At 40.4% G+C, this 24,465-nt stretch overlaps 1 long non-coding RNA gene across 2 annotated transcripts; it reads right to left on the reverse strand.

Moving 5' to 3' along the window:
• Positions 1–4,526: 4,526 nt before the first annotated feature.
• Positions 4,527–23,745, reverse strand: LOC311524324. Of its 2 annotated transcripts, XR_014712528.1 has the most exons (4): positions 23,688–23,738; positions 22,046–22,153; positions 17,012–17,124; positions 4,527–5,036 (listed from the first exon to the last, which is right to left on the reverse strand). It is a non-coding gene; the product is annotated as an uncharacterized lncRNA (long non-coding RNA). The 2 variants fall into 2 exon arrangements; XR_014712527.1 differs by lacking the exon at positions 22,046–22,153 and having other exon boundaries at positions 23,688–23,745.
• Positions 23,746–24,465: the final 720 nt, after the last annotated feature.

Here is a 24,465-nt window from a genome sequence, read left to right on the forward strand (position 1 = left end):
TGCACATTGTGAAGAGAGTTGTCACTTTGGATGGGCTATTACCAGCGGGACAGTGAGTTTGTGTGTGGGGGAGTGGAGGGTGAGAAAACCTGGATTTGTGCTGGAAATGGCCCAACTTGATGATCACTTTAGATAAGCTATTACCAGCAGGACAGTGGAGTGGGAGGAGGTATTGTTTCATGATCTCTGTTTGTATATAATGTCTGCTGCAGTTTCCACGGTATGCATCCGATGAAGTGAGCTGTAGCTCACAAAAGCTCATGCTCAAATAAATTGGTTAGCCTCTAAGGTGCCACAAGTACTCCTTTTCTTTTTATAAATATAAAGGGAAGGGTAAACCCCTTTGAAATCCCTCCTGGCCAGGGGAAAGCTCCTCTCACCTGTAAAGGGTTAAGAAGCTAAAGGTAACCTCGCTGGCACCTGACCAAAATGACCAATGAGGAGACAAGATACTTTCAAAAGCTGGGAGGAGGGAGAGAAACAAAGGGTCTGTGTGTCTGTCTATATTCTGTCTTGGCCGGGGATAGACCAGGAATGGAGTCTTAGAACTTTTAGTAAGTAATCTAGCTAGGTACATGTTAGATTATGATTTCTTTAAATGGCTGAGAAAAGAACTGTGCTGAATAGAATAACTATTTCTGTCTGTGTATCTTTTTTGTAACTTAAGGTTTTGCGTAGAGGGGTTCTCTATGTTTTTGAATCTAATTACCCTGTAAGGTATCGACCATCCTGATTTTACAGGGGGGATTTCTTTATTTCTATTTACTTCTATTTTTATTAAAAGTCTTCTTGTAAGAAAACTGAATGCTTTTTCATTGTTCTCAGATCCAAGGGTTTGGGTCTGTGGCCACCTATGCAAATTGGTGAGGCTTTTTATCCAACGTTTCCCAGGAAAGGGGGGGTGCAAGTGTTGGGAGGATTGTTCATTGTTCTTAAGATCCAAGGGTCTGGGTCTGTAGTCACCTAGGCAAATTGGTGAGGCTTTTTACCAAACCTTGTCCAGGAAGTGGGGTGCAAGGTTTTGGGAAGTATTTTGGGGGGAAAGACGTGTCCAAACAGCTCTTCCCCAGTAACCAGTATTAGTTTGGTGGTGGTAGCGGCCAATCCAAGGACAAAGGGTGGAATATTTTGTACCTTGGGGAAGTTTTGACCTAAGCTGGTAAAGATAAGCTTAGGAGGTTTTTCATGCAGGTCCCCACATCTGTACCCTAGAGTTCAGCGTGGGGGAGGAACCTTGACAATGTGAATAGCCCCACTGACTTTTATTCATATCCTTAAAGTGAAGCAGTGTCTTAAGTTCTTTGACTGTGGATATGTGGACATGAAGCAACTAGTTAATAAGAAACACAGTTGTGCTGCACACCAAGGATTTTGATAGCAAACTCATGGGCACGTTTATTCTGGAGACACTTCTAGTCATGCTTGATAAATGGCAGATTGCTGGATACATTATCAGTGTGGCCCCCTGAGACAATGGAACCAACATAATAAAAGCTTTTAAGTCTTGAGGTATGCCAAACAGACACTGAAGTTCTGTATTGTAACCTGCTAGGTCATTTCTGGGCACTTTTCCCACCCAGTTTAACTTCTAGCCAGTAGTGGGCTCCATAATCCCTTAACCTCAGGAATGAGAATTAATATCCTTAGGTCAGAGTGGACCAGGCAGAGGAGGGAGGCTGGAGGCACAGCCTGGAAGCAGGCTATGGAGGGAGTGCTGGATAACAGGCAGCCAGGAAAGCTGACCAGAGACACATCCTGTTGCTTGCAGGTGGTCAGCAGTAGCTACAATAGCATACCAAGTAGTGGCCTGCAGGCAGGACGACATTGTGGAAGGGTTGCAATTGTACTCTTACCTTCCCAGCCCTGCACTGGGCTGCCTTTAGTGGCCGAGTTAGAAACTGTTATTTCTTTTTTGTGCTGTTACTTAAAACAATGTTGCCTAGGCTGTTTGCAGCTCTCATTTCTGGCAACTCTAGTAAAGAAACACTCTTGGTTACTTGAAGTGTGTGAGTGTTCTTGGGAACTAACAAAGGGCTGGAGCCTGAACAGTGTAGCGCTTTGGGCATCAACAGTACTTGCCTCCAAGGCTGTGGTACATCAAACATGCTACCAGATACCTAGGGCCTAGAATACCACAACACTCTCAGCCATACTCTGCCCTGGGGTCAGTTACAGTACCCAGGGTGCAATAGTGGAACATCTCTTGAAGGTAAACTTGACTGGTCTCAGCAGGAAGTTGCTGGGCCCCTTAAGACATTCTTCAGCAAGAAGAAGAAAACAACTGAGCTTTTAGAACAGGAGGCTATTAACTTCCTGAAATTTCATAGATGTTTTCTTTATCTCCAATCTTGAGCTGTTGAAAGTGAATACTGTACAGTAGAATTTATGGTTATATTATTAGCCATAAAATTATATTTGTGAACACCATCAGCAAAGAAGAAGAAATTTGCTTTCAGGAAATGCTAATTTTATTTGTGGAAAAAAATGTCTAATAGGATCTTTCTCCTTATATATAACCCTATTACATTCTCCCCAATCTCACTGAATAATAAACTGGTGAAATTGTCTGACGATTAATTGAGAGTATTTAGGGAATCTTATTGTCCTCTTTTAAGTGATTGTCCGCATTCATGTCACTCATGGGCTCTGTGCATGTGAGTTAAGATTCTTTTGGCCAGCAGTGTCTGTTTGGGCCATGAGGAAGTTGCTATGTTTTCAGTTCTTCAGAATCCAAATGGAGGTCCTGGAAACAATCATCTAACACAAGTTATTGGGATTTCAGAGAACATATTTTGTTTCAGAAGCACCATGTGTCATTATTTCCAAAATGAAAATTTAATGGAATTTCTGTTGTTGGAAATTTTGAAATGTTGAAATTTCCCACAGAAGGCAAATTCTGTGTTTTGATTAGTTGTAATAATGAGCTGTGCAATAGCAGGACAGATGAAGCCCTTTACACCTTAGAAGATTCTGTGGCCCACAAGATAGATGATGGATATTGACCCAGTGAAGAACTTGATTTGTCAGAATGTTAAAAGCCAAATTTATGACCTTTTCAAGGTTTTTGGTTCTCAGGATTTTGCTGAACATAAGGCCTTTCTGATTCATTCCTCATCCAATGATAAGGCATCTTAGAGAGGGCAGGAAACGTTGTGTGTGGAAATGTTGGGTTATAGTATCACGTCACATGTGTGACCCCAAGTCTATAAGGGGAGTTTCCGTTTTTGTTAGTGTTCATTTTGCAACAAAAAAAAGGAAAAAGTTTGCTATTTTTGAAGAGCAAATTTTGCTTCAGCAATTCATGTTCCTTCAGTTGAAATATGGATTGATGAATTGATTGTGGTTTTCCAACTAAAAATATTATTTGTATGTATGTATCATAGAATCATAGAAATGTAGGGCTGGGAGGGACCTCAAGAAGTCATCAAGTCCAGCCCTCGGCACTGAGGCAGGACAAAGTAAATCTAGACCAACCAGATGTTTGTCTAACCTGTTCTTAAAAACCTCCATTGATGGGGGTTCCACAACCTCCCTTGAAAGCCTATTCCAAAGCTTAACCACCCTTATAGTTGGAAAGTTTTTCCTAATATCTAACCAAAATCTCCCTTGCTGCAGATTAAGCTCGTTATTGCTTGTCTTACATTGAGTGGACATGGAGAGCAATTGACCACTGTCCTTTTTATAACAGCCATATTTGAAGACTGTTATGAGGTCCCCCCCTCAGTCTTCTTTTCTCTAGACTGAAGATGCCCAGTTTTTTCATCTTTCTTCATAGCTCAGGTTTTCTAAACTTTTTATCATTTTTGTTGCTCTCCTTTGGACTCTCTCTAATTTGTCCACATTTTTCCTAAACTGGGGTGCCCAGAATTGGACACAGTACTCCAGCTGTGAGGCCTCATCAATGCCTAATAGAGCACGACAATGATCTCCTATGTCTTACACATGACATTCCTATTAATACACTCCAGAATTATATTAGCCTTTTTTACAGGTGCAGCACATTGTTGTGCCACTATGGTGAGACCGTTTTTTTCCCATTTATGTATGGCATGACATAATTTGCATTTTTTATGTGCTAAGTGAAAAATACCAGTTTCCCATGGTGAATGTAAAACATTTACTGTGAAAGAACCTATCAGCCTGTGTACTTGTTTTTCCAATTTGAAAATATGGTGGTAGACTGGGGTAATGACATGATTCATATATTATGAACTTGTTGCTCAAGAATTTCAACGTTTTGTGCTGAGTAAAATTGTGTTTGTGCAAAAATGTGGCAATATATCTGAATATCTGAGATCACAATTCAGCTTGTATCGAAGAAGTACATGGACTGACAAAACATGTCTGTCTGTCTATCTATCTATCCAGGTATTTACATGGTTGCTATCACTGTAGTATCTGAATTGATTAATCTGAATTCAAATTAATTGACTTTATTTCTGGAAATGAGAACAGAATATTTTTGTAATAGTGTTTGATGATCGACTTGCTACTTCAGGTTACAACAATAAATTATATTGGTGATTTTGATGAATACTTTCAGCTAGACAATAAAACATTCTATAACATAAAACCATGAAAGGATCATGTTATGGGATTTGTAAATAAAAGTCAAAGAGTTTGAAACATGGCTTTCAGAAACTCTATGGTTTGGATAGGCTTGATTTTTACTTTTGTTTTGCTTCTTTCAATATGAAATCGCTGTTCTCTTCTCACTTCACATTCCTTGCTATTCTTGGCTTAGAGCTTCACCTACTGTGTGATTCACAGTTATAATAACTTGTATATGCCTTCATGTGAGACAGCTTGATTCATGTTCTTCATCCTTCTCATTACAGTACACAATTCCCTTTTTCTTTCTTCCCATAAGGAGAAGTAAAACGGAAATCAGATTTGGAAAAGGATTATACTGAATGCCTACTGTTGTATCTCATAAGCAACAAAAGCTTTTTTCTGAAAGATGAGGAGACGATTTCTGGTTCATTGTACATACTGAGTAGTGGAACAAGTACACAGAGGTCACAGTGATTGGATTCCTGGAAAAGGAATAAAAAGTTAAAATTATATTTTCCATGCACCGAACCAAAATCCATCCAGAAATACATTGAAAACATAGAAAATGAACACTGAGTTAAAAGAATAAACCTCAAGAACACAAAAAGTAAAATGCAAGAAAAATTGATATTATGTAAGAATAGATCTATTAAAAATGTATTATCCATTTACCAAATTACAATACATTACCTAAAACAGAAGAATCCTCTTAAATGAATGAATAGCAAAACCCTCAAAGCCTTGATGCAAGTTTAACTATTAGCCAATTTCAATTATACCCAACATGTCCAGCTAACTGGAAATTCTTTAAGAAACTGGGAAAGAGGAATAGCAGGCCCTACACTTTCTTTTGTCATTTTATAGTGGGCCTGATCTTGCTCCCAGTGAAGTCAAAGAGGCGTTTTGCCATTGATTTAAATGGCACTTGGATTCAGTCTTATATGTAGAGAAAATGTGCTTTGCTAGTTTATTCCCAAAATAATGAATCACATAGAATTACTTTCATCCTTATTTTTGTCCTTTTCTTTGCAGCTAAAATGCTCTAGCAATTATTTTTAAAAAGTAATGAAGTTCTGAGTAACTCACTGATATTTTTTCCATTTATTCTCAGCCTCTTACAAATAGGAAGGAAAAAAACCCACAATTATTTCTTGTCAGCCTGTGCTGGACACAGATTCAACATTATGCTAATTTTTATTTAAAAATTTCTTGAGGTAAATGGATTTTTTTTTCACATTCTATGTCTGGCATAGAAACATGGGTGATGAAATTATATGAATTATCTGAAAGACTTATTCCTTTTCTGCTGTATAATCTTATCATTCATCAATTTGTCTCCCTACCATATCAGGGATCTTATCATATCACCTCTAAAACAAACATTTAAAAAAATCCTACTGAAATGTGTCTGACTTCTTGTATTTTAGCCAGTGTTGTCATAATAAACTTAAACATAATAACTTCTTTAAAAATTTCCCTACTCTGTGGTATCCTGATAAAAACCATAAGTTTTCTACTAGTCAGAATTCATTAGCAAGTACACCATACTTGCCAGAAAAATTACTTTTCCTCTAACAACCGCCCTCCCCAGCTGTCCTTCCCTTCCCCTTCCTTTACCCCTTATGATTTGAGAGACATTAACAGGCCACTTCATCTTGAATGGCCCCTTGAAATATGTAACTAGTAACTACTTATGCTAAAAAATCTGTGCTACCTTGTATTTAGCTGTGGTATTCTGAGTACATTTCCCAGACTTGAAGAAGGGCTTTGTGTAAGCTCAAAAGCTTTTCTCTTTCACCAGCAGAAGTTGGTCCAATCAAAGATATTACCTCACCCACCTTGTCTCTTTAATTTTCCTTCTACTAGCATCTTTATATACATCATGTAGTGTTCAACTTGATGCACTGGATGGCACTAAGTTTCCAAAAACCACCAGACTTTATGTGCTCTTAACTTGAAAATCTGCTTTCTTGTCAGAATTATGCAAGACGTTGCTGCAAATGTAATTTGTAAAATTCTAATTGCAGTCCACCCTTTCAGGACTTACACGTACTTCTTCTTTTGTAATTTTTAAAATTCCTATACTTTCCTTCATCTTTCTTTTCTTCCTAACATAGTTATAGAACCTCTTCTTATTGCCTTTTATGTCACTTGCTAGGTATAACTATTTTGTACCTTAGCCTTTCTGATTTTGTACCTACCTGCTCGTAACATTCTTTTGTACTTATCCTTAGCAATTTGTCTATGTTTCTACTTTTTGTAGGATTCCCTTGGGATTTTCAGGTCATTAAAAACCTCCTGATGCAGCCATATTAGCATCTTACAGTTCTTCCTATTTCTTTTGCATCAGGATAGTTTGCTGTTGTTCCTTTAATATTGTCTCTGTGAGAAACTGCCAGCTCCCTTGAACTCTTGTTTCCCTTTAGATTTGCTTCCCATGGGACCTTACTTACCAGTTTTCTGAGTTTGTTAAAGTCTGCTTTTTATTTGAAGTCCACTGTCCTTGTTCTGCTGCTCTCACCCCTTCCTTTGCTTAGAATAATGAAATCTATCATTTCAACAGCAAGTCGACCCCAGTACATTATGTTGTTGCTTCATGCATCTAAAGATAGCTAGTGCCCCTTAGGTAAGCTACAGAGTGTGAGGAGAACTAACTCCTATGTATGGGTATGTCTACACTGCAGCTGGGAGCATGCTTCCTGGCATGGATGGAGAGAAGTATGCTAGCTCTGCCTGGGTACAAGCCACTGCCCATGCTGCCACAAGCTGCATTGCTATTTTGAGTGTTAGTTTGAGCAGAGCTAGCGTGAGTCTGTCTACTCACACTTTGAAACACCCTTCTAACTGCAGTGTAGACATAATAAATGCCAACACATTAATCACTGTATTTATTATTGAGAACCATTCCTGCTTCCACAAAAACAATGAGGAGTCTTTAAGGTGCCACCAGACTCCTCGTTGTTTTTGTGGATACAGACTAACACAGTTACCCCTCTGATTCCTGCTTCCCTACTGCTGGAGTGAAGGTTTTTAGAAATGAGGAAGCAGGGCTGACTTAAGAAAACAAGTGCCAGTAGTGTTACCATAAAGGCATTATATTTTAAGAATGTTGTTTCCCTAATTATTCCGAATACATGGCAACAAGCATAGAATCTTTTTGCAGCTTGATTTGATTGCAACATCTAGATGAGTGGCTAAGCATTAGAGAAGCACAGTGGTCCAGTGGTTGGGCACTGAACTAGGACAAAAGAGACTTGGGTTCTATTCTTTTCTTTGCTTTGTGACCTTGGGCAAGCTTCTGTTCCTTCCCTGCCAATCTACCCCACCTGTTTTATCTATTTAGACTGTAACGTACCTCCCAGCATTTCAACTCGTTAAAGCAGGAAGCAGTACCACTCAGGTTTGACCTGGCCACCACTCTGTAAATGGAGATAGAGGGGTGGCCAGACCAAACCAGAGTGGCACTGAGACCCTGTGTGCCAGGTGGCAATGCCACTTGATCTAAGGGCCCTCTCAAATGGGAGGCCTGGGGCAAACTGCCCCCCAGATGTCCCTGAACATGGGAAATGCCCTGCTTTAACTGGAACAGGAGGTTTTGGGGGAAATCCAGAACATCTGGGAGGTGTGCTGTAAGCTTTTTGAGGCAGGCATTGTCTGTCTCTCACTGTGTTTGTACAGTGTCTAGCACAGTGGAGCCCTGGAGTCTTTGGACTCTACCATAATAAACTAAATTATAATACCTGAAGAGCAAATTAGAACATTGTTTCTGCCATGGTTGTAAAATACTCACATGGAGAAAAAAAATTTCTGACTAATGCCTATGGTGACATGCTTCCAGTCACACTAGCTTGCATTTCAGATATAGCACAGAATAACAATGATTTGAGATACAGCATCAAATCTTGATAAAGTTGCTTGTCTACCTTCTGATTTAGAAAAGTAGGAGAGTGGTGGTGATTATAATAAACAAAATAGACAGTAGTTGGGGAAAACAGGAATTAACTCCATTCCAAAATGCTTTATTAAATATGATTCCAAATGCCAGAATATTAATGACATATTAATATAAATAAATATGCACTGCATATTTCTGAAATGTCATGTTACTTATGTGTTTGAAAACCTGACAGCATCTTCTCTTCATGGGCTCAGATTCTATGCTGCTCTGTTGCAAAAAAATAAAGAAGATCTGGAGATCTGTGTTGAAAGAGGTCTGAGGAAAAGTTAGTGGAATCTTTAAAAAACACAAAGCAAAACACTAAACTGTAATATATAATCACAGAGAGTGGATCAGAATGAAACATTTTGAGATTGCATTGATGCTGACTTTAGCTGGAATAACGTGAGCTTTTCAGCAGCTGCATGTATGTAATCACAGAAGAGGTGTGTGGTAACATATAGTTTTTCACATGTGTCAGCAATCAAAATGGAAATTGTAGCATACAGGAATATTATATGGATTTGGATGCTGAACTCACTGCTTGTCCGTAAAGCAATGAATGGATTACATGGACACATAAGTTCTTACCAGATAACCTTTTCCTGATATTATTCATGCTCTGTAAAGTGGTAATGATCTGTGCTGTAGCATGAAGGTCCCAGGAATGCCTGTCAAAGCTGAAGGCATAAAAATGTGGAGATTTTATGCAAATTACTCAAAATGCTAATTTGCAAATCTGAATATGTACTGCCTTATTTACAGAAGCAACAGCAAATATTCTGATTGCTGGAACTTAAGCCTGCCAAGGCTACAGTGTGGCATGAGCTTCAGGAACATAAGATTTGCTATGCTTCTGGCAGGCTTTTTGGGCTATCTCCCTGCCTTTGTTCTTCAGAAAACTTTGATGGGTGTCAGGAATCAGGGCTTGCAATAGAGTCAGTCTGGAAGCAGGCTCTGCAGCAGAGCCAATCTCTGGGCAATTTAACAAGCGCAGCTGGTCTGTAGTAGGTTGCCTGACAGGCTATACTGCCTGATTGGTTAGAAGTGTCAGCAGATCAGGTTTTAAGCCCAGAAGCAGCAATGTAGTAGCTACTCTAAACATTTGCCTATGGCTGTGGTAGCCCTTGTGTCTGTTTGTTCTCAGCCCTGCGCCTACCTTGGCTTACCCTTGCTTTGCTCCAGGTAACCTGGATTCTGATGTTCAGCTCCAATTCCTGACTTCTGACTTTGGCTCTGATCCTGGCCCTGGGCTCTGATTCCTAATCCTTGGCTTTGACCTTTGGCTCTGGCACTGATTCCTGACTCCTGCAGTAGCCAGTAGGTATTACTACCCACATCCTTGTCTCTGACAGTGGTTGCTCCAACCTTTGAGTGGGTGGAAGGCTGGGGTGGTGTTGCTAGCCTCTAGTGCCAGTTGCTCCTTTCTTTGGTCTGTGAGGGGTGGTCTGGCAGGGAGACTGGTCCCTTGCTGGGTGTCTAGCTCTGGTTGCACCCTGGTTTGTGGGATGAGCTCTATCTGCTTTCCCCTGGTTATTGCTCCTAGGCATGGGTGAGAGATGGTGCTCTAGCCATAGCTCCAAGATGATGTGAGATGATGTGCTTGAAAGGCCAGTGTTTTTCAGCCTTCTCAGGTTGTCAATCTCTTATTCAAAGTCAAAACACTTTTGTGACCTGTTTATACTTGCTATAAAAATAAGAGTAAAAACTGTACCCATGATAAGTCTATACAATTTATTTGTGTGGGTGTTTTGAAAGGTTGACGGAGAACATATGGCCTTGAAGGATAAGAGTGTGTGGGGTATAGAGAAGTCAGACTTCCTTTGATTTAAATAGTAATAATAATTTCTGTTCTATCCAGCTCCCCCCCCCCATTACTTTCTGTGACCCTCTGGAGTTGCAACCTGCTAGGTGAGGAAACGATGTTCTGGACTACATCTTTTTGGGTAGAGCCCTCCTGGATGGGTCTCTATGGTTGGAGTCCTGGAGGACCAACCTGGTAAATCCCGATTAGAGTAGCCATAACCATAGTTATTCAGACTAGCATATCTTCTCTGCTCCCCAAATCAGGCTTAATATTCAGTGACAGGGGTAATTCAGGGAGCAGCTGAACCCAGGAGCCGCCCAGCCACAATGGAGCCTGCATTGGTCTGGTGCCAGGTTCTAGTCCTGCGGCTGAACAAAGCAAGGGGCTGTTAGGCTTGCTGTGATGCAAAGTAGAATCTAGGTGTATTTTGATAACTGTCCAGATGTGGAATGACCCTGGGCAAGTTCCCTCCAGAAAATTAATATAAAGGGCCAGAGTATTGAGGAGAAGACAAATGGGCACGCCCCACATACTGCTTACTCAGAGAGGCCAGTTAGCTGAAGATCCAGATCAAATGCACTATATATAGTGTACATTATCCTTTATAGCCTGGTTTGTAAAAATATACTGTCAACAACAACCTATGTGGATAAGTATGAGATGTATTACTGACCACAACTGTTCAAGACTCAGGTCATAATATTGGCTTAAAAATCATGAGATCTTAAAAATGATACATTTTGGGTTCTCTTTGTTTGCCTTCTAGTTTTTGAGCCTAGAGTGTAGCATTCATAGATTGTCAAGCTTTTCCTTGTAACCAAAGACTACTTAAAAATGAAAGCTGAGATTCTCTTTTAATCATGTGATTCCATGGACTGGGGCTTTTAGAAAAACACTAAATATTGTGATACTCCCGGTAAGACAGTTGGTAACCTTGGCTTTAACAAAAAGATACAGGTTTTGACTCTGCTCTCACACTGGTATTATACCATTCTATCACTATTGCCTGCAATAGTATTACTCCTGATATACAGTGAGGTAAATGAGAGCAGAGTCTGGCTCCTTGTATTCTCCTGTGTAATGTAGATATTAAATGAGGTACAACACTTACATTGGAACTGACAATCGTGGCAATAGCTTTATTTAAGTTGTTACCACAGTTTTGTAATGGAGGGTTTATAGTTAGTGTGTTTGAAACGGTTTCTCAATTTACGGTGTCTAGGGCTCTGAAATGGAAACTCTTAATGAGAAAACACTGTTTTTTATGAGAGCTGCAGGTGGCAGCAAGGGCTAAGATATCAGAAAGTATGTGTTTCATTCCCTTTCGCCAGATTGGCTTTGCAGATTGCAATTTTTTTAATGTCGGTGCAAAACTTTTGTTAAAGCCCAAAATTGTGTATTTTTAAGGACTTGACAACTCCTCTTGAGTGGAGAGTAACACATTTCCAGTAATTTTAATAACATTCCATTGCTCACTTCTGAATGCACAGCACTGTCAGGGTTTGTTTTTTTTGGTAAACCTTTACAGCATTGGCACAATACTAGAAACATTCATTAAACTTTTATCCAGTTAGAACAAATAAAAAGTAAGGGGTTAAGGAAATCTTTATATTTAACACATCAAAACATTATGTCCATTTGACTTTGTGAATTGGTTTAACTAACATTTTGTCAAAGTTCAAAATTCTATGTTAGAGAAAAACATTGAACAAGATTTAGTTAACTAGAAAAATTAATACTTGTAATACAGGACTTTTTACAATATAATAGTGATTAAAGACTAAGGATTTGTCTACATGGTGGGGTAATAGTGCACCTTAGAAATCGCATGCCTTTAGTGTACCTAATGTGTTGTGTATTAATTGGTGTGTGTAGACCCTGCTGGTGCACACTTTTAGTATTGTATAATTTCAGTCTCTTTTCCCCTAAGCAGTTATATCTGCCAACATTCGCTTTATCTAAAAATAAACAGATAGATCTGAGCTTGGGTAAATCAGTGTACCTCCAAAACATAACTGCCAATTAACGTGCTCAAGATCTGGGTCCTTGCAGCCTGCAATAAACCTAGACTTAACATACATTAAGCTATTTACAGAAGTGTTTGGTGAGACTATAATAACTGTGGACAATTTTATACAGTGTATATCCCTATTAACTGCACTGCTTGTGTAGAAAGAGGATGTTTAAAACTCAGTTAATGTGATCTGTTTGACCATACCTGTTTTGTGTGTGTGATATATTCTTTCTAGATTGTCAGGATGTTTTCATTCCTCAAAAAGGTCTAGTCTTGATCTGATTTAAACACTTCCATTCCCCTGTGTGTGCACCAATATGGTGTATTAAGAGTCTCATAACTATCATTAGTGGACTTAGCAAAAGTAATACACGTATTAGTTGAATACTGTCTGACAACTTTCTCATCCTGACTTCTGCCAACAGTTGCATTTTGAAAATTACTTCTATTTTTTTTTTATAGTCAGCCATTCTCTCCTAACTCAGATAAGTGCTGGAGATTGATCTTTGTATTAAATATTGTATCAAATGATACACAGTAGCTGGTTCAGAAGGATGAAAGCTACTTATTTTTGACTTTTAAAGTGGAATTTTTTTAAACTAGGAATATTTTGTTAGGATTTCAGACTGCATTTGGGCTCCATTCTCACAGAAGAAAGATAAATGCTACTAAAAAATTATATTCTGATTATAGAAATGAATACTGAAATTGTATTGCAATAGTTGAAAGGAGTAAGTTCCCTTATTTGGCAAGTAACACCAACAAACTATAGGAAACAACAAAGCAGTTGACACTTCAGAATACAAATTAAAACACAACTAGTAGCTCACCACCCGTTCCAGGTATTCATTGATCACAAACTGGAGTGCCTGCATAGCATGAAAACATTAAACCACTGGCAGTTCTGGTGGAAAGTATTTTCTCCTAATTTTTCTCAAGATGCCACACCACAAAACCTGTGGCCTCCTCCAGGCCTTGGGCACCCTATCTCATCCCTGGACAGCCATCACCACAGACTTCATTGTAGAATTACCAGAGTCTAACAAATTTACAACAATTTTGACTGTATTGAACCACTTCATTCCCTGTACAGGTCTCCTCTGCCCTCACTGGGGAAATGTCCCAGCTATGGATTAGCCATGAAGTCCATCTCCATAGCCTTCTGGAGTGCATTACCTCTGATCAGGGGTCCCAAATTTTGGCCTAATTCTGGCATGGGGCTCTGCACATGCCTTTCCTCCACTTATCATCCCCAGGCCAACAGCCAAATGGACATGACCAATCTGGGGGGGCGGGAGGAGGGGATAACTCAGTGGTTTGAGCATTGGCCTGCTAAACCCAGGGTTATGAGTTCAATCCTTGAGGGGGCCATTTAGAGATCTGGGCAAAAATCAGGGATTGGTCCTGCTTTGAGCAGTTGGTTGGACTGGATGACCTCCTGAGGTCCCTTCCAACCATGATATTCTATGAACCAGATCCTCAAGCAGTATCTACAATGGTGTATCAATCATCACCAGGATGATTGGTCCTTGTTTCTCCCTTACGGGGAGTTTGCGTATAAGAATGCAGACCATACATCCATGGGTCAAAACCCCACCCCATTTAAAAAAAACAAACAGATATAGCTTCCACCCACAACTACCATGTTCTCTCTGAAGCTGGCTGCCTGACACCTAGTGTGGCAGATTCCTCACCTTTTTCCTGGGTCTGGTGAAACACTTTGAAAAGGTGAGAACAGACCACAAACAGTACATGGATCAACATCAACAGCAAGGTCTCACCTATTCAGTGGGGAAAAGTATGGCTCTGCACCTCCATATGCAGACCCACTGATACCCTGGATTTTCAGTTCCTAGGATCCAGCAACAGATCAACCCAATCCCTTTGAACTGCAACTACTCTAATCTCTGAAGATTGACCAATGTTTCAGGCATCACTTCTGAAACCTGACATGAAAATCCCTTTCCCATGCAGGACCCATGGGCTAAGAGGGAAGATCATTTCATGGATTGAGAACTGGTTAAAAGACAGGGAACAAAGTGTAGGAATAAATGGTAAATTTTCAGAATGGAGAGGGGTAACTAGTGGTGTTTCCCAAGGGTCAGTCCTAGGACCAATCCTATTCAACTTAATTCATAAATGATCTGGAGAAAAGGGTAAAGAGTGAGGTGGCAAAGTTTGCAGATGATACTAAACTGCTCAAGATAGTTAAGACCAAAGCAGACTGTGAAGAACTTCAGAAAGATCTCACAAAACTAAGTGATTGGGCAACACAATGGCAAATGAAATTTCATGTGGATAAATGTAAAGTAATGCACATTGGAAAAAACAACCCCAACTATACATACAATACGATGGGGGCTAATTTAGCTACAACTAATCAGGAGAAAGATCTTGGAGTCATTGTGGATAGTTCTCTGAAGACGTCCACACAGTGTACAGCGGCAGTCAAAAAAGCAAACAGGATGTTAGGAATCATTAAAAAAGGGATAGAGAATATCTTATTGCCCTTATATAAATCCATGGTACACCCACATCTTGAATACTGCATACAGATGTGGTCCCCTCATCTCAAAAAAGATATACTGGCATTAGAAAAGGTTCAGAAAAGGGCAACTAAAATCAGATGAAGTGAGCTGTAGCTCACGAAAGCTTATGCTCAAATAAATTTGTTCGTCTCTAAGGTGCCACAAGTCCTCCTTTTCTTTTTGTGGATACAGACTAACATGGCTGCTACTCTGAAACCTAAAATGATTAGGGCAGTGGTTTCCAAACTGGGGTTCACAAAATGTTACAGGGTGTTTTGGGGAGGGAGGGGGATGTGAATTCCCTAATGGTGGACAGAGCTGTCCATAGGGACCCCGGGCAGCACGGGGCCAGCAGCAGACTTCCAAGAGCTAAACCAATCAAAGCAAGCACAGGAGGAGGAGCCTGAGGAGATTTAAACTTCAAGACTCATAAGAAATGGAAAAGGAGGTGGATATTTTTTGATGTTTTTAAAATTAAATTGGCAGCTAGTATTGTTTTTAAAATTATTATGAAGAACATGTTTAAGTTTTGTTGTAACGTGCGTTGAGCAGTCTAGGCAAACAAGACCTGAATGCTTGTGTAGGAGGAACTGTTTGAGTTGGCTTCTTAAATACCTTGATGCTGTTTCACATAGGAGCCTTGTCTTGTAACAGGCTTATTCAAAGTGATATGAAAGTGAGATCTTGGAAGAGTGTTGCTGTTTTCATAATGTAATAAAAATATTGTAGTGATAAATAATTAATAATAGTGTGTAATAAGCATGTCATAAAAACAAATTTTATATTTCCAAGATCACTGCTTTTATAATTTATATTCAGGTAAAGGAGAAAATCCCTGGAAATATTCATTTTTAGGAAGGGGTTCGCAAGACTTGACATTTTAGTGAAAGGGTTCACAGGTTGTTAAAATTTGGGAGCCACTGGATTAGGGGTTTGGAACAGGTCCCATATGAGGAGAGATTAAAGAGGCTAGGACTTTTCAGCTTGGAAAAGAGGAGACTAAGGGGGGATATGATAGAGGTATATACAATCATGAGTGGTGTGGAGAAAGTGAATAAGGAAAAGTTATTTACTTTTCCAATAATATAAGAACTAGGGGCCACCAAATGAAATTAATGGATAGCAGGTTTAAAACAAATAAAAGGAAGTTGTTCTTCACTCAGCACACAGTCAACCTGTGGAACTCCTTGCCTGAGGACGTTGTGAAGGCTAGGACTATAACAAGGTTTAAAAGAGAACTGGATAAATTCATGGAGATTAAGTCCATTAGTGGCTATTAGCCAGGATGGGTAAGGAATGGTGTCCCTCGCCCCTGTTTGTCAGAGGGTGGAACTGGTTGGAAGGAGAGAGATTACTAGATCATTACCTGTTCGGTTCACTCCCTCTGGGGCACCTGGCATTGGCCACTGTCAGTAGACAGGATACTGGGCTGGATGGACCTTTGGTCTGACCCAGTATGGCCATTCTTATGTTCTTATGACCCAGCCATCGCCTCCTCCAGCTCAGGTACAGGGTTGTGCTTTACAAGGTCCTGGACTCTGAACGAAGTACCACAACCTCCCCTGTTTATCAGCTGGGAGGGATATGGTTCTGAGGAGTACACCTGGGAGCCATTGGAAAAATGTACAAGTGTTCCATAGGAAGCACCCCAAAATTCCAGTCCAACACTTTTCAGCAGGTGCCCCACAGGTCTCCAAACCCTGGTCCAGAAGGCTCTTAGGAGCCAATATGTTTCAACCTGCCACCCAGTAACCTGGTAACAGTCACCAGAACTCAAAGCTCAACTTCAGGAGAGGACTCCAGTCCTGGGATCTGATTGATTCTTTACTTCTATGTAAACCAAACAGAGGTCCAGGAAGTCATCCGTGCAACTGGCCTTCCCTGTGCTACCTGATTTTGACTTCTTAGTATCCTGACCTGGCCTCCCTCATGACACTTGACTCCCAGTTGCCCTCTGGCCTATCTTGGGCTCTCAAGTTCTGCCAGCCAGACCTGGCCTGACTCCAGACTCCCACTCTGTCTGCTAGTTTAGACTGCTCACGTTCTGGTTGTGAAAGGGTCACATTAGAGTCCACTGCACTAGGCCTCAGGCAGCCTCTTTGTTTTCTTGGGTAAGATACCTAAATCTGAAATATGTAGGTATAGCCTGAGTTCTGTTCATACTTACTTACCTTCCAGATTAGGTGCCAGCTGTGATAGGGATGTCCTGCAGTCTCTCTTTAATTAGAACTCCTACTCCCACCTCCATGTTTGAGAACTGTGTGTCAGTCATTTAGCGTGGAATCTGTGTGGACAATCATGCAAAGAAAGCATGTTTGCTTACCCTACAGCAACTGAGGTTCTTTGAGATGTGCTATCTATGCAGATTGCATAACCTGCATACCAATTTGGAGTCTTATCCACTTGGGATTCTTATTGCCAAAGGAACTAAGTGGTGGTTGAGGCCACCCTGCCCCACCCTCTGCTACAGTGGTTATGAGGGCACATTAGGGTGCTGGCACAACAACAATGGATGTTGCTATCCAAAAAGATTATGGAGAACCTAGGATGGTATCTGTGTAAACAACACATCCAAGAATCACAGTTGCAAGGTAAGTAAAATATTTTTGGATGAAATGAGCATTTTCTAATGAAAACATTTAATCAAATTTCTAGTTAGCTGTAGTAAATTTTTCCCCCTTCATCTCCTAGGCAAGATCGGTGCTCTAGGAATTATTGTGAGTTTTCTGAGCCCCTTACTCAGGGCAGTAGCTGAATACCACAATCTAGCCCTCTATTACCCTCCTGACCTAAAGTTCTCCATTGTCCCTTTTATTTTATTCCTGTGTCTGACTGAAATAGCTGGAAATGTCCTTGCAGCAAAGCTTTGTTTAAAATGAACTAAAAAGTTTCTTGTAAAATAGCTTTTGCCAATTCTAGTTATCCAATAAATTGTGCTGTGTGGGGTCACTCTAGGTTCTTTTATGATTTCCTCTTCACTGGTGGTATTGTTTCATTAATGCTGTAGTAGCCAGCCTGGTGTCTTAAATGGTAACAACCTGTATAATAACCTTAGTCCTCTCATTCAGTGGGCAATCAGAGACAGAACACTGAGGACAAGATGTTCTTGTCCTAGCACAGGAGAATAGGTCACAAGATGTTGATCTTATGCCCTACCTGTCAGGCAGCTATAAAATGCATTATAGCACCCTGAGAAAGCGCAGGCGGTTGGCCTAAGTATAAGCCTGCTAAAGAGGGGGAGGAAACAGACAAGATTAATGCCCTCTCTGAGAAAACTATAATACAACTGTTTCATACTCTTCCATTGTTAAACTCCATTTCACAGCTCTCTGCAGATATATGGCTTTTTTCAAAGTTCACTGAAGTTAGTGGGAGTCTTGCCTTCAATGGACTTTAGATCTGGTTTCTTAATGCCTACATTCCTTCATGATGGGGCCCATTCCTGAAGTTCTTAATTACACAAAATGCTGATTTTAACTTTCATGCGAGTTTTTGGCCTGAATAAAGATTGCATTGCTGAGCTTTCTAGCACTTTACACAATGTGGTAAAGATAATACAGGGTACGTGGCTCCATTTCCTGTGGCCTGTGAATGCTAAATTCAGCCTCCTTGTGAGTACACATTATGATACAATCTATAATTACATGACAAACTTTTTTATTTTTATTTTATTTTTTCTCCAGGCCCCCTGCCTCATTCAATGCACAATGTGAACCTGCTCTGGGGATGAATTAAGGCTCTGTAGTGAAGGAGGATATTGTCTGTAGGATCCCGGCCTCATTTGTTGCAAGAAGCTGGAAGATAAGTAGTGAATAAGTCAGGGGACTGCAGGAAGAGAAAGCAGCGTCTCATGGTGTCACAGAGTGTGGGGGAATCAAGGCCCTGTACCCCCCCCACTTCCTGAGATTCACCGTAACTTGCAGCCAGCCAGTAAAACAGAAGGTTTATTAGATGACAGGAACACAGTCCAAAACAGAGCTTGTAGGTACACACAACAGGCCCCCCTCAGTCTGGTCCATCTTGGGGAGCAGGGAGCCTAGATCCCTGCTCTGGGTCTCCCCCTGTTTCGCTAGCCAGCTCCAAACTGAAACCCCCTCCAGCCACACTCCCACCCACCCACCCCCCAGCTCCTCCTCCAGCCTTTGTCCAGTTTCCTGGGCAAAAGGTGTCACCTGGCCCCAACCCCCTCCTGGGCTCAGGTTACATACTCAGGTATCCTCCGTCAAGTGAAGTCACATCCTGATATCCCATCACCAATGCAGACAGTACCAGTAAAACTCCCTGCAACATCCCCAGGTCAATCCTCCCCACTCCCTACTCTGTCACACATGGTTAAAACACTGGAGAACTGACTCCTCTCTACCTGTGCCCCAGAGATCCTGTGAAGTGCTGGACAAATCACTTACCATTAATTTGGGTTGTGTTCTGAATTTTCAAGATGTTCAACTTGAAACCCTGGGTCCAGATTTGCAGAAGTGTTAATCACTCACCAAGGCAGTTGAAATCCATGGGAGCTGTGCTTAGCATTATATAGCTCTTTGTACACAGAAAAAAAATCAGGTCCCAGGTATCTCAGGCACCCAGAATTAGCCGATACTCTGTGCCTCAGCTCCCCATTTGTAACATGAGGATAACAGTCTCTCACCTCACAGGGGAACTATAGTAATGAGTACCATAGAAAAGCCCACGAGGACATCATTTAAATCCTGCTCTGAAGATAGAATTAGTGGGTGTCACACTGAATGAGGAGAAAACAAAATATTGAATAGCTGGTCATTGAGTGAGTGCTGTCCAAGCTGTGCACTAAAGATATATGTTTCCAGTTCAAGGAGCTCTGATTGAGAGAGCTTACTAAAAATAGAAGTGTAGTCACAGTGGCAAGAGTGGAGGGAGGGGCTAGCTGCCCAAGTATGTATGAAGTATAGACATATCCTAAATATGGTAGGGACCTGGCGGAGGGAGGGAAAATAACATGAAAGACTGCATTCATGATGGTACAAGGGGCTGAATTAAGGTTGCTCAGGCAACCTTAACTCGGGCATTTTCCTAACTTGTAAGTGCTTGACTTTACTACCTTTTTATGACATTGTTTTAATAGGATTTATGTGTAATTTCATAGGTTTTTAAAAAAAACAAACTGAAAAGACAAATTCTATCATGTGGCTGTCACATTCTGGGGTGAAATTTGGACCAGTAAGAGGTTGTGTCACCACTTGTATTATAATCCTAAGTGCCCCAAAATGCTTCTGCTACTTGTGGCTCTCTGCTGGAAGCATACAGCCAGCATGCACTTCATGTTCTGTGTGCTGTACGGCTTGGATGCAAGGTGGTTGAATCCAACTATCTTGCTAACAATTATCACGGACACACTTTTTTGTCTTGACTAGACTTGGTTAATGAAACCAGGTGCCTCCAACATGTCCCCAGTCCTGAACTTCCCCAGACCATGTGCTCTGCAATGTCCAGTCCTGTTTCAACTCAGAACAATAAGATCCATTTACTCCTTTAAGGAGACACAACCCCACAGCTTACCACATTAACTGGAGCTGACACTTGCTTTCGCACAAACACAGCACTGTTGGTTTAGATTAACAGTACATACTTTTCACCATGGTATTATTGACTGGCAAGTTATTAGTTTTCAAATGATACCTCACAAGGTATATTCTGTACAAAAATATTAGAATAGTGTGTAGGGTGCTTTGAGTCACAGAGATCCTATTGGCCCCCACAAGATTCATCAGCAAGGTTGGAAACTTTCAGATCCATGACAGCACTCTGCTGCTTGAACAAATGGAGTAACCATGAGGTTGTCATGCTTTGTCTGGACAGGTGATGCCAGCCCCACCCATAATATCTTGTCCTGTTCAAAAATAATTGAATAGATTTTGTTTTCCTCCAACTGCTGCTTTAAAAACTGGAGATATTATTCCTTGGCAACCTGGATCAACTGTCTAAAGGCACATATGGACTTGCTATTTACACCGTGGGAGTGACAACTCAATCCTTAAGCAAGTCTTCGATCCACTCACCAGATGAGCCTGGGACTCTGCTTCCACTTCAAAGGATTCACCCAGATTGTCTAACTCCCTCCTTGTTCCCTTTTTCCCTTCAGGGAAAATTTTAAAATGTGTATTCAGTGAGTTTCCTTAGCAACTTATGTGATCAAGTATAATATTCCTCTGGCATATGCCTGTTAAATTTCACTGCACCTGTAACAGATATGTGAAGTAAATTAAAATGAGCCGTTCCTTAACATTTATTTTCTTGAACGTGAAAGATACTGATTTTGTTCCAAATGTCTGCACTGCATACTATACAGCAGTGAACAAAGATAACATTTGGAGAGAAAAATGGCCTTATAAAGACAAGTAGATTGTCAAGACAAGACTATTTAAATAAATATAAAATGTCACCTTTGTCTATAAATTGCAATGTCTGACTAGTGCTGTAGTTTTGTCTTTCATTCTGTACAGAAACAAGTACATTTAACACTGTATTTTAAATGTGTTGGCATTTATTCATTCAGACATGTTTACTAGAGTCATTAGAAGTCAGATTAGGTTTGATGCTCACTGCCCTTTAAAGCAGGCCCCAAAACAAAAGGCAAAACATGTATCTCAAATGTCAAGCATAACAGATCTCTCACTTACTAGTCAGGATTTCAGGATGTGCATTTACAAAAAAAATTCTGATAGGGATTAAAGAGATAAAACTTCAGAAAATGTAACTGTCTCTTAGGAGACATTCTTTTGTATCCAGACAATGGTAATTCTTCAATTTATAGTGTTAGAAAATAGAACAAAAATGAATGTGGCTAAGTTAAAATGGGGAAATATTATATTTTTTATGTATCAGCAGATAAACTGCCTAGGGTAAGTTTTATATTATTGATTGTGTTTAAATGGGATCCTCATTTCTAGTAAAATAGTAAATACAAGTTTCTGTTTTCAGCTCCTAAACTTCTCTGAATTTGGATATTTTTGAAGTTTTAGCTATTTCATCTGGATAAACATTTCCTTTAAGTATTTTCATGTGTTCTGTATGATTTTTGTGTTTACATAGAGAAATGAGAAAATAATTCCCTAAAAAAGGGGCATGGTTTGGGATGGCCTATAAGGGACGCTCATTCAAAGAGCCCAGCTCTAGTAGTTGTTGATGTGGCTTAGGCAGAAAAGAGATACCATAGCTGAAGTGAATACTACCTGTAGTAGCTTCCTATTTTTGTGAAGAAACTAGGAAGACAGATGAGGTAAAGAGTAGGTCAAACATGGACAGTGTGCGGACAGCTCATCCTGCACAGGGATTGGTTCCTGCAAAGTAACCAAGCAAATCGAAAAATGTAATGCATTGTATATAATTGCAACAATGTGCAATGCATACAAAGGTAGAGGGTGTCTGTATTACTTTGGAGCTGTGATTGTACCTTACACCCACCCATCCCACGAGTCTAATTAACTCAGTTTAGTGTTGCTGTATGCCAAATAAAGATCTCAGTTACAGTCTGGAGTCACAATGAGTTCTAGAGAAGCTGAGTGGAAAAGCAGTCTCAGAGGGAATCTCAACAGAGTGGTGCTGTGACTAGACCTCTAATGTACAGACCCAATGTAAATATTAGCACTTAAAAACACTGGGACACATTATGCATGTGAATGGAGCCTTCCATTTGTAGATCTCCCTAAGATCACATGGAAGGGGATGTTTAGCCAGCTATGAAACATTCTTTCAATCTTACCCTAAACCTTTTGGAGAGCATAGAAGCTGTACCATAGCGTCAGATAAGCACATGCAATTCCAGGTCTCTGCAGTCATAGGTATTGCACACTATGCTGCCCATCACTGTTTGAGTCCAAGAATAGTATTGGGGAAAGTATTCTGGTGGCAAGTGACCCTTTGCCCAAAACTTGAGCTAAGTTTAAACCTCAGAACTGAAAAAGTTCAGAATATTTTTATTACTTTTCACTTTCACTAGCCTTTCTGCTTCTGAGTAACATCAGAAATATAATTACCGAAATCCCTCAAAAATGGGCACTCTAGTGGTATGCAATACTTGTGGCCCAGCTAGAAGCAGAAACTATGGTAACAGCCTTCATAGAAGAAATGCTATTGCTATCAGACTTTCAGCCCAGTTTCTCATCAAAATCTCTATGGGCCAGATCTGTTTAAAGATCTGAACAATTGGGTGAAACTGAATCTTTTGAGGATCATTCTTCATCAGTGCCAAAGTAAGAATACACATACCCCCACATTCTGTGATGACTGCAAGTCAGTCTTAAAGCTTTCAGAGCCTGACTATTGATCTGCATCCTTGTCAGGGTCCCTCCCCACTCTGAACTCTAGGGTACAGATGAGAGACCCCCTAAGCTTATTTCTACCGGCTTAGGCTAAAAACTCCCCAAGGCACAAATTCTCCCTTGTACCTTGGATTAAGTAATGCTGCCGCCTCCAAGTGATTTAGACAAACTCAGGAAAAGGACCACTTGGAGTTCCTACTCCTCCCTAATATCCGCCAAGGCGCCACACCCCCTTTCCTGGGGAGGCTTGAGAATAAACAAGATGAGCACAGACCAACCTTGGGTTTTTTTAGGACACTAAAGAAAAAACCCAATCAGATTCTAAAAGAAACAGAACTTTATTATAAAAATAAAAAAGGATAGAAGTACCTCTGTAAAATTAGAATGGAAGATAATCTTACAGGGCAATCAGATTAAAAAACACAGAGGATTTCCCTCTGTGCCAAACTTTAAAGTTACAAAAAGAAAACCAGGAATACACCTTCCTCCCAGCACAAAGAAAATCACAAGCCAAAACAAAAATAAGCGAATGCATTCCCTTGCTAGTACTTACTAATTCTAATGGAGTTGGATTGCTTGCTTCCTTGATCTGTGTCCGGCAAGCACACAGAACAGACAGACCAAAAGCCTCCCTCCCCCGCCCCCCAAGATTTGAAAGTATCTTGTCCCCTTATTGGTCCTTTTGGTCAGGTGCCAGCCAGGTAACCTGAGCTTCTTAATGCTTTATAGGTAAAAGGATATTGTGCCTCTGACTGGGAGGGATTTTATAGTACTAGATACAGGAAGGTTGTTAACCTTCCCTTTATATTTATGACAATCCTGTTAACAAAAATTGAACTTCAGGGAGAGACTTGAGCTAACCATTTACTAGATGACCTAAATATTTCAGCGCAATAATTGACAAAGAAAAAAAGACTCTGCCATGGAGAAGTTCAGGATCCCGAAAGTGTCAGACAATATTGTGGTGAATTCGAAGGATGCTTGGGTAACTTTTTTTTTTTCTAGTGACAGGCTCAGCCACTGTGTTTACAGAATGGTGCATCATTCATTACTCCAGCACTCTGATGAGAATAGGAATGCTAAATATTTTCAAACTTCTGAGTGTGGCATCAGGAGGACTCTCTTCTGACTAGCAAAAGGTGGCCAGATGCTGCCATTGCAATGGGCCGTGTCACTTTTTCCCTGTCATTTGACTGAGTTATGGGGAGACTCACTTGGTGCCTTCTCCCTTAAGCATCAATGTGTATGAGAGAAGTAGATTTCTTTTTGCATTTGGCTGAATAAAGCTGAGTCCTTTTGGTACAGCATTTGTGTGTTCCCATTTGATTTGT

This window comes from Lepidochelys olivacea (genome assembly GCF_965140295.1).
Source record: "Lepidochelys olivacea isolate rLepOli2 genome assembly, chromosome: 7".
NCBI lineage: Eukaryota > Metazoa > Chordata > Testudines > Cheloniidae > Lepidochelys > Lepidochelys olivacea.